The sequence below is a fragment of the Lissotriton helveticus genome, chromosome 9 (genome assembly GCF_964261635.1).
Source record: "Lissotriton helveticus chromosome 9, aLisHel1.1, whole genome shotgun sequence".
Taxonomy (NCBI): Eukaryota; Metazoa; Chordata; class Amphibia; order Caudata; family Salamandridae; genus Lissotriton; species Lissotriton helveticus.
In genome coordinates, this window is record NC_136070.1 from 1033097723 (window position 1) to 1033113321 (window position 15599).

Sequence of the window (15599 nt, forward strand, 5' to 3'; positions counted from 1 at the left end):
AGATACTAAATCATAACAAGTATATATACTGTTAATTTTGATGTAGATAAGATCGCGATGCGAGCAAAGTATGTTGTAAACTGATGTAAAATGCACAATAACTTAATGAGATAAATGGAGTTGTAAAATACAAATGTATTCAATAAGTACGAATACTTAACGTATTGATTAGATCTGAAAAACACCATTTGTTAATGGCGGACACGATTCAGGACACAGTCCTCTTTTCATGTCTAATGTACACAAGGTAAATACACGGAAATGTAACGACATGGTTGTGTGATCAAGCGCTTCCTGAAGCGCAAAACGCGTCACGTTTGGCTTATGGAGCAATAAACCTACTTTGGTGGATACCGTGCTAATGCTGTGATGTGTTATTCTTTCTGAGTGCTCGTGAAGGAACACCGATTCTTTTTGGATATATATATATATATATATATATATATATATATATATATATATATATATAATTTGTTATGTATTCGCTTATATATATATATATATAATTTGTTATGTATTCGCTGGAAGTTGGCTTCTTCCCCTTTACACTGACCCCTCGCCTGGAAGTAGGCTGACCGCATTTTCAGTCAGCCCCCTGCAACAACACATTACTGAGAAACGCAAAGTGGAGGTGTATTGCGGGAGTCCGAGGACTCGTGGAGGCACCATCTACATGTGGTGAGTCAGTTAGCATTATACTGTGGGTGAGGAGGTGCTGGGAGTGCCAGTACGGACACTAGTGGTGAATAATACTGTCCACAATACAGAAATTGAACTGTATAAGGTGCTATGTCTAATGACATCCTAAGGGAATGGGAGATGGCGGAGGAGGAATTTTTTCCAAACTTACCTAAAATCCCGCAAGGAAGAAGCAGCAGGAAAACGAAGGACAAACATTCAAATGATGATGTTAAAAGCCTTATTAAAGCCTTGGGGAAAAATAGCAGAAGTGAACTCACCAAGTGGTGGGAAATAAAGTCACTTGAAAAATATCACGAAGTTGGTAGGATCCCATGGGGACTTCGTATGAAGTTGGCACCGAGTTTCGATAATCCAAATCCCCTCCGATTGAAGGAGTGGGCTGAAAGCAATCTTAATGCTTCCATGCGCTTGGTATGTCTGTTGGTTAAGAATGCAAGGATTGACAGAGATAAGAACATGGAGGAAATAGCAAGAATCAACAGCGAATTAAGTAAACGGGAACATCAGAATAGCGAGGAGTATATAGAAAATAGTATCAAAGACATGAAAGATCGCCTGAAAAAGCAAGAGGAAGTTATAAAAATGAGGAAGGCATTTAAATTTGCCAGAGATAAAAATGACTACGAACATGGGCAGATTTTAACGTTTGCACGAAAGTTTGACTATTAGCGCAAGCAGAAAGTCACCACTGCTATTAGAGTGGCAGTGAACACGAGACCAACAAATCTAGCAGGAAGTGATTCAAATATGTCTACATAGGATGCCATTCTGGCCCCAAGTGAAACTGAATCCGAAGATAGGAACCCAGGAGCAGATTGGGGGGATTTGGGCCAATTAACACTTGCGGAGGAACTGGATTACATAAGAATAGAACGCAAACAGTGGTTGCGACAGCGCAATCCAAACGCCTCAACAAACAAAGGAGGAATGTTAGAAGGCGTCAAAGAAGGAAATGCCTTAGGAACAAGTGGACAGAGACAGCAGAACCAATGCTGGAAGGAAATCTAGTGGTTAATGATAATACCATCATTAACCTCACCAACACCCAACTAGATCAGGCGGAAAAACAATTACTTTCATTAGGCCTCTCTTTAAGCCCAGAGAGTAACTTTGGCTATTGCAATACACACATTGATGTTTACAAATTTATGAGGAAAATCAAATCAAGAAAATATTTTACCATCAAAATAATCTGGAGGAGGCCAATAAAGAGAAACAAGAATGTTGTATTAACATAACTCAAACTAAGGGATTACAAACCAGAGACATGCCGCTTGTTCAAACTTTAAACACTCTATGTGAAACATCTATTGCAACTACTAACACACAAGATGTTGCCAATGCGGAGGGGATCAACATAACCAAGCCAGAGTACAGTCCTTTTAAACCGGTCTCTACTTTTGTCCCTACTATGCCCTGGGATGCAATTGACACCTTTCACGATCGCATCACGGAAGAATTAAAGAAATTGCAACGAAAAATTCAAGCACAACAAATTACCTCTAAATATCAAACTAAAACATATTTTGAATCAATGAACAAATTAAATGGGGGTGTGCTTCTCCTGCATCTACGCATGTCTCCATGTGGGTTGGTGAGAGGAGCATGTCCCCATGGTACAACACGCCCATGAATGGTCTTTACACATAATGGAATGGTGGCGGTATATCGATGACATTTGTGTTATATGGAGTGGGACCAAAGATCAGGCCCTCAAGTTTGTTGAAAGAATCAATGCCAATAATTTAAATCTGCATTTTACTGCCCATATTGATGCATCAGATGCATATTGATGCATCCACAGCATATGATTTCCAGCATCCCTTATGGAGTGTTTCTCCGAATCCATAGGGCATGCAGCACAGTAGAAGCCAGAGAATACCATCAAATGGAAGCCAAAAAAGAGACTTGAAGCCAGAGGGTATAACCCCAAGAAGTTAGATACGGCAATGAGGAAGGCCAATGAGAAAGAGCGGGGGTCTTACCTAATCCAAATAGACATGAAACATGAGACAGTAGATTCAGCAACTAGACTACCGAGTGAAAATATGGAGATGAGACTGATTACCACCTACAGTAAACAGGCGAACAACATCAAAGCCATTATTAAGAAACAGCGGCCCATTATTCTTACAGATGCAACTTTGAAAAAGGTTCTCCCTAGGAATCCTACTGTTACCTTCCGAAAAGCATATTTTATGCGCAACAACCTAGTGAAGAATAGCCCCGAAACAACTAAAACAGACAATTGGCTTTCCCCAAGAAAGGGTTTTTTTAAGTGCAGCTCATGCCGAGCTTGCAAATTTGGCATTAATACCACAACATACAAGACACCCTTATCAGACATACCTATCGCACTTAGAGAGCACTACACTTGTAGAACTGAATACGCAGTATATGTCTTAAGGTGTAGCTCCAATCTGTGCTACGTGGGAAGTACTAAACTACAAGTGTATGTTCGCATTTTACAGCACCTCTGTGCGATAGTGAACTCCGACTCAGCCTATCCAGTCGCCAAGCATTTTAAAGCAATTCATAATAACAACCTCCACTGCTTACAATACTATGTTATTGATGCAGTGCCACAGAGAAAACGGGGCAGCAACAGGGAGAGGAAGTTACACCAGCTCGAATCTAGTTATATAGCAGAGATGGACACCAAGTCTCCGTTAGGGCTGAATATCGGAGAGGAGTTGCACAATTTTTTTGTGAATCAATTAAGATCTAGTTGTTTGCTCGGGATGGCATTATTAAGATTTGACTTTATTACAGGACTGTAATAGAGGGGGATGCGACTGAGAGTCTTCATGACTAGTCCTGCAGCACTTTTATGAGGTTAAGACTATATACATTTCAATTGGCTGCCCACTTTCAATATTATAAGGGGTGTATATAAAGATCAGTATCAGGGGGCTCCCTGATCATTAGATTCTATGGGGGTCTGAAGTAAATAATTATATTTCCAAAGGGGAAATCTGACTCTTTACATAATGTATTGGTACATAGTGATATTGAGTGGAATTTGCTTTCTCCTAGGATATAGTGGAGTTTATTTACAAAATTCCTACAATGAGTAGCCGTCATATGATCTAATTTGTATACATATTATTTGAATTTATATTGCACTTTTTGCACAGTAATCTCCCTATTTGCACTTTACTCGCTTAAGTACTATTAAGGCAGCAGCATCAGAGTATGATGTCAATAGTTATTACAACGCAGTAGGTCCAGTCATTAGCGTATTTGCATATCTTAGGAGTCATTGTGCATTGATATTTATATATAAGCAAAATATCAATAGATTGCACCTTGCACTTTATATCGGTAGGAGATGAGCTGATATAATGAATTTAATACATTACTGGCTTACATCACTGATAGCTGACTTTGCAACATGTAGTGCGAATTTTAGGTGCATTGCTCATGCAGGTTGTGTTTTTATATTGGCCAGGCCATAATTATTGTAGGCATTATGCACTTTACAAAGTAATTTTCTTGGTTAGAACCCCTGTATTTGAACGTACCACATAGCCAGAATTGCAATAACAAAGTGATATTAACAATGATCTGTGTAAATATTTACTTACATGATGCACTGTGCACTGAGCAAATAGAATTTGATGAAGTGAGTATATCTGTTATTTCGTGCAATGCCCTAACAGGATTGTAATTGGATCAGGAAACGAGAGCTGGGCAATGTAAATATGATGTTTGTTCCGTTTAGACATCGCTATTTATTGCAGACATTTGAGGTAATGTACAATAGTTATGTGTATAGATAATAGCTATGAATGTTTTACATACAACCGATTGATTCTCTTCTCTATCATGTATGGAAAACAGACACATATACGTAAAGTATTTTGCCTATGAGTATTAGTGCCAACCACATCACAGGAAGCATCGTTTGTGTCCGAAACGCGTCAGAGGCAGCACCCTTCGAATCAAATAAAAGTCTTATTATATATATATATATATATATATATATATATACATATATATATATATATATATATATATATACATACATACATACAGATAGATAGATAGATAGATAGATAGATAGATAGATAAATAGATAGATAGATATATTATCCAATTAATTATTAGCTTCCCACCTTGTACCCCTACAAATGTAGTAGTTTGTACCTAAAATATAACAAAAAAACAATTCCATAACTTACATATTTAAAATAAACCAAATAATTAATTCAGAATCAATTGTTAATTCATTATTACTTAATTAACTTCCCAGCCTAGACCCCTACAAACCTAGCACCCAGCAACTAAACTTAAATTACATAAAATTAAATAAGTACTCCACAATTTACATATTTAAATGCTAATTAATAATTACTATACAAATAATATTTAATTGTTAATTCATCATTTCTTAATCAACATCCCCACCCTATACCCCTACAAACCTACCAATCCACAGCTAAACATCACTTAAATAAATCAGTATTCCATATTTTACATAATCAAATATCAATTAAATAATTAATAATAAACTGCTCATTAATTATTTCTTAAATACTGTCCCACCCTATACTCCTACAAGTCGAGCAGCTAACAACCAAAATATAAGTAGAATACATTAGTATTATGAAGATTACATCATTAGAAACAAGTAAAGAACTAATTAAAAATTAAAATATATTTGTGATTAATTATTACTTAATTAACTTCTTACACCCTATACCTCTAGAAACCTCCCTGAAATAACATATAACTCAAATAAATGAGTATTACACAAATTGCATAATAAATGTCAATCATATAATACATTTATAATTATCAAATCAGTCTTACTTATTTATTACCTAATTAACTTCACACCCTATCCCCCTACGAACCCAACAACACACTATGACATTATAACATGCTATTAAAAATGAATAAACATTCTAAATCACTTACAATGGCAGGCAATATTTAAAAAAACCCAATAACATTTATATAAACAATAGCAAAACATGCAATTAATATATAAACTAACATTCATTGAAATAATAAAAAGACATTATTAAAAACATCGATATTATTTACGATATTACTTACCTTTATAAAACTATATTCTTGTCATCAAACTTTCTGCATCACAATATTTGTGTGTCACGCTATTTTATTTCTGATTTTTCTGCCTCACTATATTTTTTAATCATTTTGGCCAAATACCCAGGGTCGGACCGGGACAAAAAAATAGACCTGTGCATTAAAATAAAAGAGGCCCCCATTAGCAACTAGATAGCCAAAAAAGTGTCCTATATTTGCAAATCAGAACAGTTTTATACAAATATAGATACACTACATAGGTGTTTTTAAAGGTAAGGGGCAATTCATGAGTTTTTGTTTGCTGCAGGCAAGTGTTGTGGTAATGTCAGAGAAATCAACAGTAAAAAAGCGGTCCATCTGGCCAGAAACCAGGCCCAGCCATAACCCACTAACAAACCAGCCCACACACTGACCTGCCAGACCAGCCCATCAGGCACTGCCCGAATACCCATTAGGCCAATCTGACTTGCTGTGGCACCATAAAAATGGATGACTCACAAGTAACATAACAGAATATATTTTAACTGATTTGTATTGTGAAAAAGAATTTCAGCTTACAGTCTCACATTTACCTATTTATTTAAACGACCCATGAAGCTCGGCACTCAATCTCAGAGCAGCTTCAATGCACTCTACATCAGGCTTGGCAGTATTAGTTTGTGGGAGGTCTGCCCTCAGTGATACGTTTGCAGTTGGTCCTGGGATGCCACCTGTTGAACCTCAAAGAAAGCAACCTTGTCTCCTGAGTGGATGTGGGTCAAGAAGATGGCAGTCTGATGACCGTAGTCAAGTTCTTCATGTTCAGCGTTGTACCCACTACCAGCATCAGTAACACTAATATGATTGTGTGTGTAACCTCTGAAGAGGCATTCACAGACCGCTATTCACAGGCTTTCTAGTGTTAAAAACCCAGAATAAGGAAGACTTAAGTAACTTTTTGGATAATGTACTCTAAGGGTACAATTCACCATGTACCCACAAATTGAAGCAGTGTTTTAGTCAAAGACAATGCATTTCAAATTAAGCCTACACTTGTCGATTATAGAGCATGTGAACTACAAGTTAAGACTGGATTCATTTAGAATAGGTTAACCGTTTGGACTAGTGAAGGCTAGAAAAGAACGCTGTGTTAATGCTGTATTCTCAAAACGGCGGTACCATGCGATAGGCTCGCGATAACACATCAAATGTCCACAAGAAAGTCAACGCGACCCCGGAAAAATACGAAACACGAACGCAAAGACAGTTTCAATGAGGCCAATCGCGATACAAAAATCAGCAAAAACCAGCAACAGGCCTGCAATTCCCACTCGTCAAGCGGGAAAATGCACTATAAAAGCAACACAAAAAACACACCAAAACCAAATCAAACTGTGTAGCACCATGGATGTACCCGGACCGCGTGCAGAGGCCAACACAAACACCACAAGCCCCACAGACCACCAGCAAGGAACCAAAGGGTTGGGGAAGGGCAAGGAGAAGAGGAAAACCAGAACAGTGTCAGGGAGGTGACAGAACACCACCATAAACTGAACGCCAATTTGAGAAACGTGAATGCAGTTGGAGTGTTGAGGAGGTCAATGGAGGAGGCCAAGAGGTGCTGGTATGATGTGAAAAGCCAAACCAAGCACAAACCTGCTGCCAATAGGAAAGCAGCAATGGCGACAGGAGGTGGGGGTCCTGCGCCACAGGAGGAGCTGGAGGAAATACAGGCCACAGTCATCAGTGTGGAGATGGGGCAAGGAGTTGGGAGTGCAGACACAGCTCGATAGCACCTGACACAACATCAACAGGGGGAGTAATGACCAGGGACTTTGGGGACAGGGGGAGATAGGCACATTGGCATACATGCACAACGATGTGTAGCACACTGCACACCCACAATGACCCAGGATCATGTCCCTGATCCCCGTGGCACATTGCAGCACACACACATAGCAATCACAGCACATCCGACGACAATGAGGTACAAAGTGCAACACCGATAATGCAGAACAGAGGACACAACTGGGTCTGCAGGAACAGGCCAATCATATCTAACATAGCAGGAAACTGTGAGATGGAAATGTACGTGTACAACCTCACATCCGTCATGTAGTCCAAATGTCCACTGTCCCGCATCAATATTCAGCACCTCCCAAACAGTCATAATGCACATTGTCATACAGACTGCATGTAAATAAGAAGAATGCGCCAACATACATGTCATCACAATGTTAACATGCATCTCCCCTTCACATTGCAGAGGGACAAGCAACACCTTCATCAGAGCAGACCAGACACCTTATCAGTGATGCTGGAGAGGACCACCACACCTTCACCGACGCCCTACAACAGCTCATGGACATCTTATGCAACCCATCCCCAGGAGCAGGGCAGCCAAGCTACATAGAAGAGACCTCAGCCCCTGCACAGACCACACAGCAGAAAGCACCGGCCACCATGGCTGGCTGCCAACACTTGACCGAGGAACACATCGCATTCCAATGCCAGGTGTTAGAATGCAAAAAGGAGGTGGCCGAACAGGTGCGGGTGGGGTCAGAGTTCATTGAAGCTGGACTGGATCACATACGTGGGTGTCTAAGTCCCATCAGGGACCACCTACACCCCACAAAGGAGACTCACACTGCGACAGAGACACATGCATTTGCACGTTATTAGCACCAAATCTGTATCAGCTACATGAGGGTGAAGATGACCCCCTGTACATAAACTCAGATGCCACCAAAGTTCAACCAGAGTGTGTCCATGAATGTCGGGAAACAGACTTAGTGGCACCGGGGCTGAGAATGAGGCCGGTACAATGATATGAACTCTGCCATTGCTAAATAAAGATTCAGTCCCAAATGTGTGAGCTACTCGACCACAGTGTATGCCTGAGGCAGCGGTCATCAGAGGCCCACAGCCACGTGTTGTTGGCTCACGAAGCACAGAGTTATGTGACACCAGGGAAGTTGTTGGTGGTGTTCGATCACCTCCGAAACAATGATACTTTTTTCCTCATGACTGACACGCGTCTTCCTCTTACACTTCTCCTTGAGTGCAATGATAGGAACTCTGCCATTGCTAAATCAAGACTCAGTTCCAAATGTGTGACCTACTCGAGCACAGTGTGGCCAGAGGGCTGTATTCCGTGTGTTCCCACACACATGTGTGGTTGGAATGCCATACATAGACTTGGTGGCACCACATCGAAGGGAGTATAGTGATATACAATCTGACATAAACAATGTACTCTGCCTTAGTGTAATCTAGACTCAGTTTCAAATGTGTGACCTACTAGTCCACTGTGTACGCCAGTGGAGTACATCAACGAGAAAGGAGTACTGCGGGCCTGTGTCGCGGAGGCCGTGATGGTCTGAGGAAGCTGCCAGGGTTGCGGGCCTCGGGCTTGGAGTTTTTACCGGCACATGGTGGGCCCTCTTTGACACATGCCAGTGTTGGCAAGTGAGCAGTGAGGCCTGGGTGCGCGGGGCGGGCAAGACGGGTTTGGGTACCAGTGGCCCGGGGTGCAGCAGGCACACAGAATCGCATGCAACACCACTCACGGTGATGGTGTCAGCCTCATGGCAGGGTGAGAGGCGCCTCCCTTGCAGAGACGTTGGGCATTCCGGAAGAGAACCAAGCCCAGAGTTACGTGCTGTTTATTCACACCCCTACGCTGGCCTGGCGTACGCCGTGCCAGCCCACTCCACTCACGCTTATGGGGGGATGTAAAAAGCTACATTTCTGCGATCTTCCCCACTGGCTGGGGTGACATGGTTGTGATCACTGTCCACTACATTACATACAGCAGCGGTGTATGTCGACATGTATATGTGTGTGGTCTGCATACTGCAGTCTGTCCATCACATCCACGCCACACTTGGATTGTGTACATTCTCATTCATGGTTCACTTGCCTCCTTCACATGTGCCTGGTCCCCACCTCTCCCCACAATCTGCTATCGTGTGGCTGAGGTGCCATGCCATTGATGGCTTATGTACATGGCTGGCCCAGGTTCCCACAGTAAGTTGTGCTGTTGTGTCTGATGGGTGGGCATGTTGTATGTGAGTTTGTAACATGTGCATTCCCAGTGTTGTGAGTTACATGTTTGTTGGAGTTGAGTTCTGTGTTGTGTTCATTGGGTCTTGCCAACGAGCAGTGCATTTCCGTGGGTGCCATCCTGGTAGCGGTGGTTGATGATGGACTGTCAGTAGATGTAGGTATCATACACACTGTCTGGGTAGTTGACGACTACGTTGGTGGAGATTCCACTATTGCCTGCACATTGATGGAATGTGTGTGCTTTCTGTTGCGGTTATTGTGTGCAGTGTTGCCAGGGGGCAAAAGTAGGACATGTGTGCAGTCCATTGCCCCCTAAAACGTGCGGGAAGTCAGCTACGGCGTAGACGCCTTGCTTGGTCTCCGGCTGTTCGTGCGCAGTCTGGGTGAAGTATAGGTAGTGGGGTACCAAGCTGATGATGTCATCCATGACTGTTGTAAGGAACTTGGATTGGGCTGGCTGTGAGACTTCTCCGACTCTGCCGGTAGTTGCTTGGAAGGTACCAGAGGCGAACAAGTGCAGCACAGCCAGCAGCTTTTTCTGAGGTGGGATGTTGGTTGTCCGCGGTGTTGGTACCGTCACCCTGTGGGCATGATGTTCAGGATTCGGAGGATGGTTGTCCTTTTGAGCCTGTAGTGGGCAATGACATTCTCTGAGGTTGGTGCGTTTTCTGAAGGTCGCTGTCTTTGTCTGAGCTGCCTCTGTGGTGGTCCGGGGGGGGCAGTGGAGGTCCGGTGGTGGTGCCGGGGGGAATTGTGGCCCTGTTGGTGCTCCGAGATGCATGATCAGTGGCTCCATGCCATCTGTTGATATTCAGATGTGGCTCTGGGCTGGGTTCATCTGACTTTACACAAGGTCAGAGCAGGTGTTAATTTCCTGCTGCTAACGCGCCTTATAGCCTGTTTTGGGTTCTTATCGCCGATCTGGCTGGTCGTAGAGGATGCTGCGGATTGGTGTTGTTGTGGCTTTTTGCACGGGAACGCCTACTCTGCATCTCATTAGCGATAGTTGCCGGGGTCATCTGTGGCGCTGTTTTTTGCAGTTACTATCGCAGGTAAACTGGTGGCACCAGCTTGTGAATGGGGCGATACATTTATCGCCACTTTGGCTGCAATAAGTGCCGATAACTCGGCGATAAATCCTTGAGAATATGCCCCTAATCTTCAAATATAATTACAATTACTGCCACTTAAAACCAGAAATTAATAAAGTAAGCATCTTAATCTTCCATTTATCTTTAAGCAGTGTACTGCTGTTTAGAATGCACCTTTGTTTTTAGAATAAGATAACTTTTTGTTCTAATGAGAAGACACAACAAGGATTAGAATTATAGTGTATGTAGATGCATAAATAAGTAAATACTTCGCACATTCAGACAAGCGGTTTTATGCACAATGGCCTTGTTATGTTCAAAGATTTTCTAATGCTGCATATTTGCTTTCTTCAAAATGACAAAATAACATTATGCTTTTACGAGCTCTTCGTACAGTAAATCATTTGCATACAAGTGAAGCGCATCTATGAATTGCCGAGTATTGGCAGAGACAGTTTTGGAAAAAGCTCTTTGTTTTGTAAGAAATAAGCATATTTTTCATGTTTGACTAGAGGACATCGCTTTCTTCTGGCTGTTGGCACATCTTTTAAAAGCCCTGGATTATTCACAGTGACACATTCTGAAGATATTTCTAAGATAATGTGCGAAGGGTTTCGATTTTTACATGAAAGCTGTAGTAGATTTTGAAGATCAAAGATAAAAAGCATCTTAGTCACTCACACCAGTTTACTGATCAAGAAAATCAGCTGTTAGCTGGCAGGGAAATAAGTTTCACTGGGGCTTCAAATGAAATCTTTAAACCTACTTCTAGCATTGTTATCACAAATGTTAGGCCTAGCATCCCTTTGTGTCAAGAAGGCAACAAAAATCATTACCAGGATGAAAAACAAACACAAAATGTAAATACTGCTTTGTAACAGGAGATATAAACATCGAAAATGAATAATCTTTTTGTTTTATTTTCTGAACGATTGGAGTACGGCACATGTATACACTTAGTTCACTGGATTCGTTCTTTGAGGGCAATATCGTGCATTTTGAGTGGAGAGAAAAGAAAACATATTGTTAATGCTGACCTAAGTAAGGAAAGCCACTTTTCAAAAGATCACAATGTCAATAGCGCAAATCACTGTAACAGTATATTGAGCCTGATGTATAAAAAGCATATTTAGGGTTTATTAAATTGTGACAGATACCGTTTTGGAAAATAGACATCGCTAAATATCATTTATCTACCTTTCCTACAGTCAATTAGAGATTCATTATCATTGGGTATTTTTAAATACCGAATCGGAAATTATGAACCGCAAATTGCGACTGTTGCACCAGCTGCAAGTGATGACCTCTCCCATTTCAGAACTTAAATTTACTTTCTGCTGCAGAACAGAAACAAAACTTCTCTCCCTAGAGAGGACTAAAGCATAGCATCATGATCAGCCAGGAACTACAGGAGGGGGTGGGGAGAAACGAGTGCATATTTAGCAGCACCGAACTGGAGATATTAGTGGAGGGGTGTGTCTTGGAACATAACACACTCTATGGTAAAACATCAATGTCAGTCCTGAGACAACTAAGAAACACATTTGGACAAGGATTCAACAGTGCACATATTCAGTTGGTGTTACAAAGAGCTTGATGGATGAGATTCAGAATGGCTGGTATGACGTGTGCTCCTGTACCAAGGAGAAGGTAGCTACCAGAAGAAAGGAGCCTGCAGATACAGGTGGAGGAACAAACACCGAACCACCACCAGCTCCTTTAAAACAAATATATAATTGTATTGTTTTTTCATTTAAACATTAATTTATACATTTTTAGGCATTGTGCGTTGTAAATCAATAAGACATAACATATTAATGTCCTCAACGCAGGGAGTAAACACAGTTCAAACATAGGAATCCCAGTGTCATTTAACATTTCCCATTTGTTGTATCTTTAAAATTCTTACACAAAGCCTTTTCGGAATTATATTCCACAGGGGAGCCCTGAACCATTGTCACATAGAAATATCTTATTGCATGACAATAAGACTAGATATAGCATTCAACTTAGTAAACTAATCAACAACTAATGCATCCTGGGGCAGAGTCTAGGCAGGTATTACATGTATCTAAATTATGTATCTAACATCGTTCTCTGAAATATTAGGGGTCTCTAGGTTTAATGCCATGTCAAGTTGGGGTATTTCAGAATTCAATAACCAATGTGACTCCATATTCCTGGTTTTCAAGGAGTCGGTTAGAGGTTCCCCTTTTTTTCAGTCTCCATTCTGTGAATTTCTTGGGGAAGTCGCCCTACTATTAATCCCACTGCTATCCCATGCTCCCACTACTTCAGCCCATAATCCTGTAAGTGGTTGACACCTCATACTTTAACTATCTTATTTTATTTAGGCTCTTTCTCCCGCTCTTACTCAGGCGAATACATCCTTTTCCAAGTCAGTCCCTTTGGACCCTATTACCACCTAGCACCTGAGGGCTATACGCCTTCTTGCTAGTACTAATGCTATATCGAGGAATTTAGTGCCCACCTTCTTTGCTTTAGGTCGTGGGAACAGCCCCAGTTGACAAAACCCAGCCCTGCAGGTCAAGGGGCGTGCCAACAATTTGTTTAGAATTTCAACAATCCGTTGCCAGTAAGTTTGGAAACTAGGGCAATCTAATACCATATGTGCAAAGCGCACATCCAGGGTCCCACACCTCTGGCAATGCTGTTGCATGTCCCTGTACATTATGCTGAGCCTCTGTGGGATGAGATAGGTCATGTGTAGAATATTGAATTGAGTAAATTTAAAATTGGAATTCCTAGATATTTCTTTTGGGCTACTCAGTGCTCTGCTCCACTCTGCTTCTGACAGGTCCCTCCCCTCCAGGGCACCCCATTTTTCTTGTAGACTGTTCAATGACTGCTCTGTCATCGTCATGATTGTCTATAGAGCCATTTCACTAAATGTCTTATCGATCCGAGTACCACCACAGCCTGTAGCACTGTGTGTGTAACTGGTTCCTGACTACCTCTCCCCCACATTGCAATAAAGGTCCTCACCAATTCATAGTGGTTTAAGAACTGACACGATGGTAGGTCACATTGTGTAAGTAATTCATCTAGGGGGATCAATTACCCCTCCTGATAACAGTCTTGGACCGTTGTTATACCCACTGTTGTTCAATTTCTCCACTAGCCTTCTGTGAAAAAGGAGGAATCATTACCCCATGGCAAATCTACCAGTGGAAGGTCTGGTGCATTAAGGGGAATCCTGGATGTGCGCCGGGTGCTTTTGGTCCAGCATTTTAGCACCACTTGCAGTAGAACCCCAGGGGACCTTATTTGGATTATGAGGTTTAGCAATTTTGCAAGTAACCTTTTGCTTGTCAGCATCAGGGTACCCAGTGTCTCCAGTCCCCTCCCCTCCAGCCACTGAGCAAGCCATTGCAGCTGAGCTGCTAAGTAGTATGTTTCGTAATCTGGTGCACCAATCCAACCCAGCTCCGGGGATCATCTCAGCACTGCCAGAGAGACACTATGACTCCCCCCGTCCCAGGGCAGATCCCTCAGCATTGAATCCAGGGTTCAAAACCATCATTGCAGGATCACTACTGGGAGATTGACAAAATAATATAAAAGCCGCAGGAGGATGATCATTTTAGAGAGTGCCACTCTGGCCATAACTGTTAGCCTGAGGGAGCACCAAAATGAAATACACAATTTTAGGGAGCGCAGCGCCAGCTAAGGTTACCCACCAGGAGATCCATTTGCTTGTGGAAAACCTGAATGTCCAGGTATTTGAAGGAACTAGGATTCAATTTAATTCCTGTCTGAAGGGTCTGGGGAACAAGGGTGCTAATGGGAAGACATGTGTTTTAAGTGTCTTAACTCTGAGCCCTGACAGATTGGCAAATGCCCCCAGAATATTCATGGCGTGGGGTATCCCCGGGTGCCCTCACTGAGTTACTGCAGTATGACATCTGCATATAGGAAGATTATTTGTACCTTCCTATCGAGATGCAGCCCATATTGCATTCCCTCTCAGCAGACGTGTTCTGTCAGTGGCTCGATTGCTAAGGCAAACAATTGGGGGATAATGGGCAGCCCTGTCTGGTCCCTCTGTATATATCATTAGTTGCAGAGACCATTCCTCCCGTTCTGACCCTGGCTGTGGGGCACATATACAGCAACTGCACCCATCTCAACCATCCTTCTCCCAGTCTCATCGCTCGCATTACGTGCATCAGGAAGTCCCAACTAAGGGAGTCGAAGGCCTTTTCTAGATCGACTGCCATTACCACAGCCTCTGGGTAGATGGAAACAATATGATGGAATAGGATATGATATAGTCTTCTCAGATTCCCGGATGTCAATCTGGATGGGATAAATCCATTTTTGTCAATGTGAATCAGTACATGCATATACAGGAGCAATCTCATGACTCTAGGTGAGTATACTGCCTTCCCATTGGTAGCTTGTAAACAAGTAACAGGTGTACTTCTACACTCGGGTCTAACCAGCCATGCTACTAACTGCCTCTCTGATCTTCCACCCTCAACGTGTTGCTGTTCCTTGTAAGCACTGAAATCTAGAAGGTGCAAGCGTGCTAAGGCTTTGTGTACTTACTCCTGGTTTTCGAAAGTTGTCTTTGGGCCTCCTCTTCCTCCCCTAGTTTATTATCTAGTGAGTGGATTTGCGTCTCCAGAGCACGGAGTTCTCTGCCAAGTTCTCATCTCACACCTACTGTCTGACCCA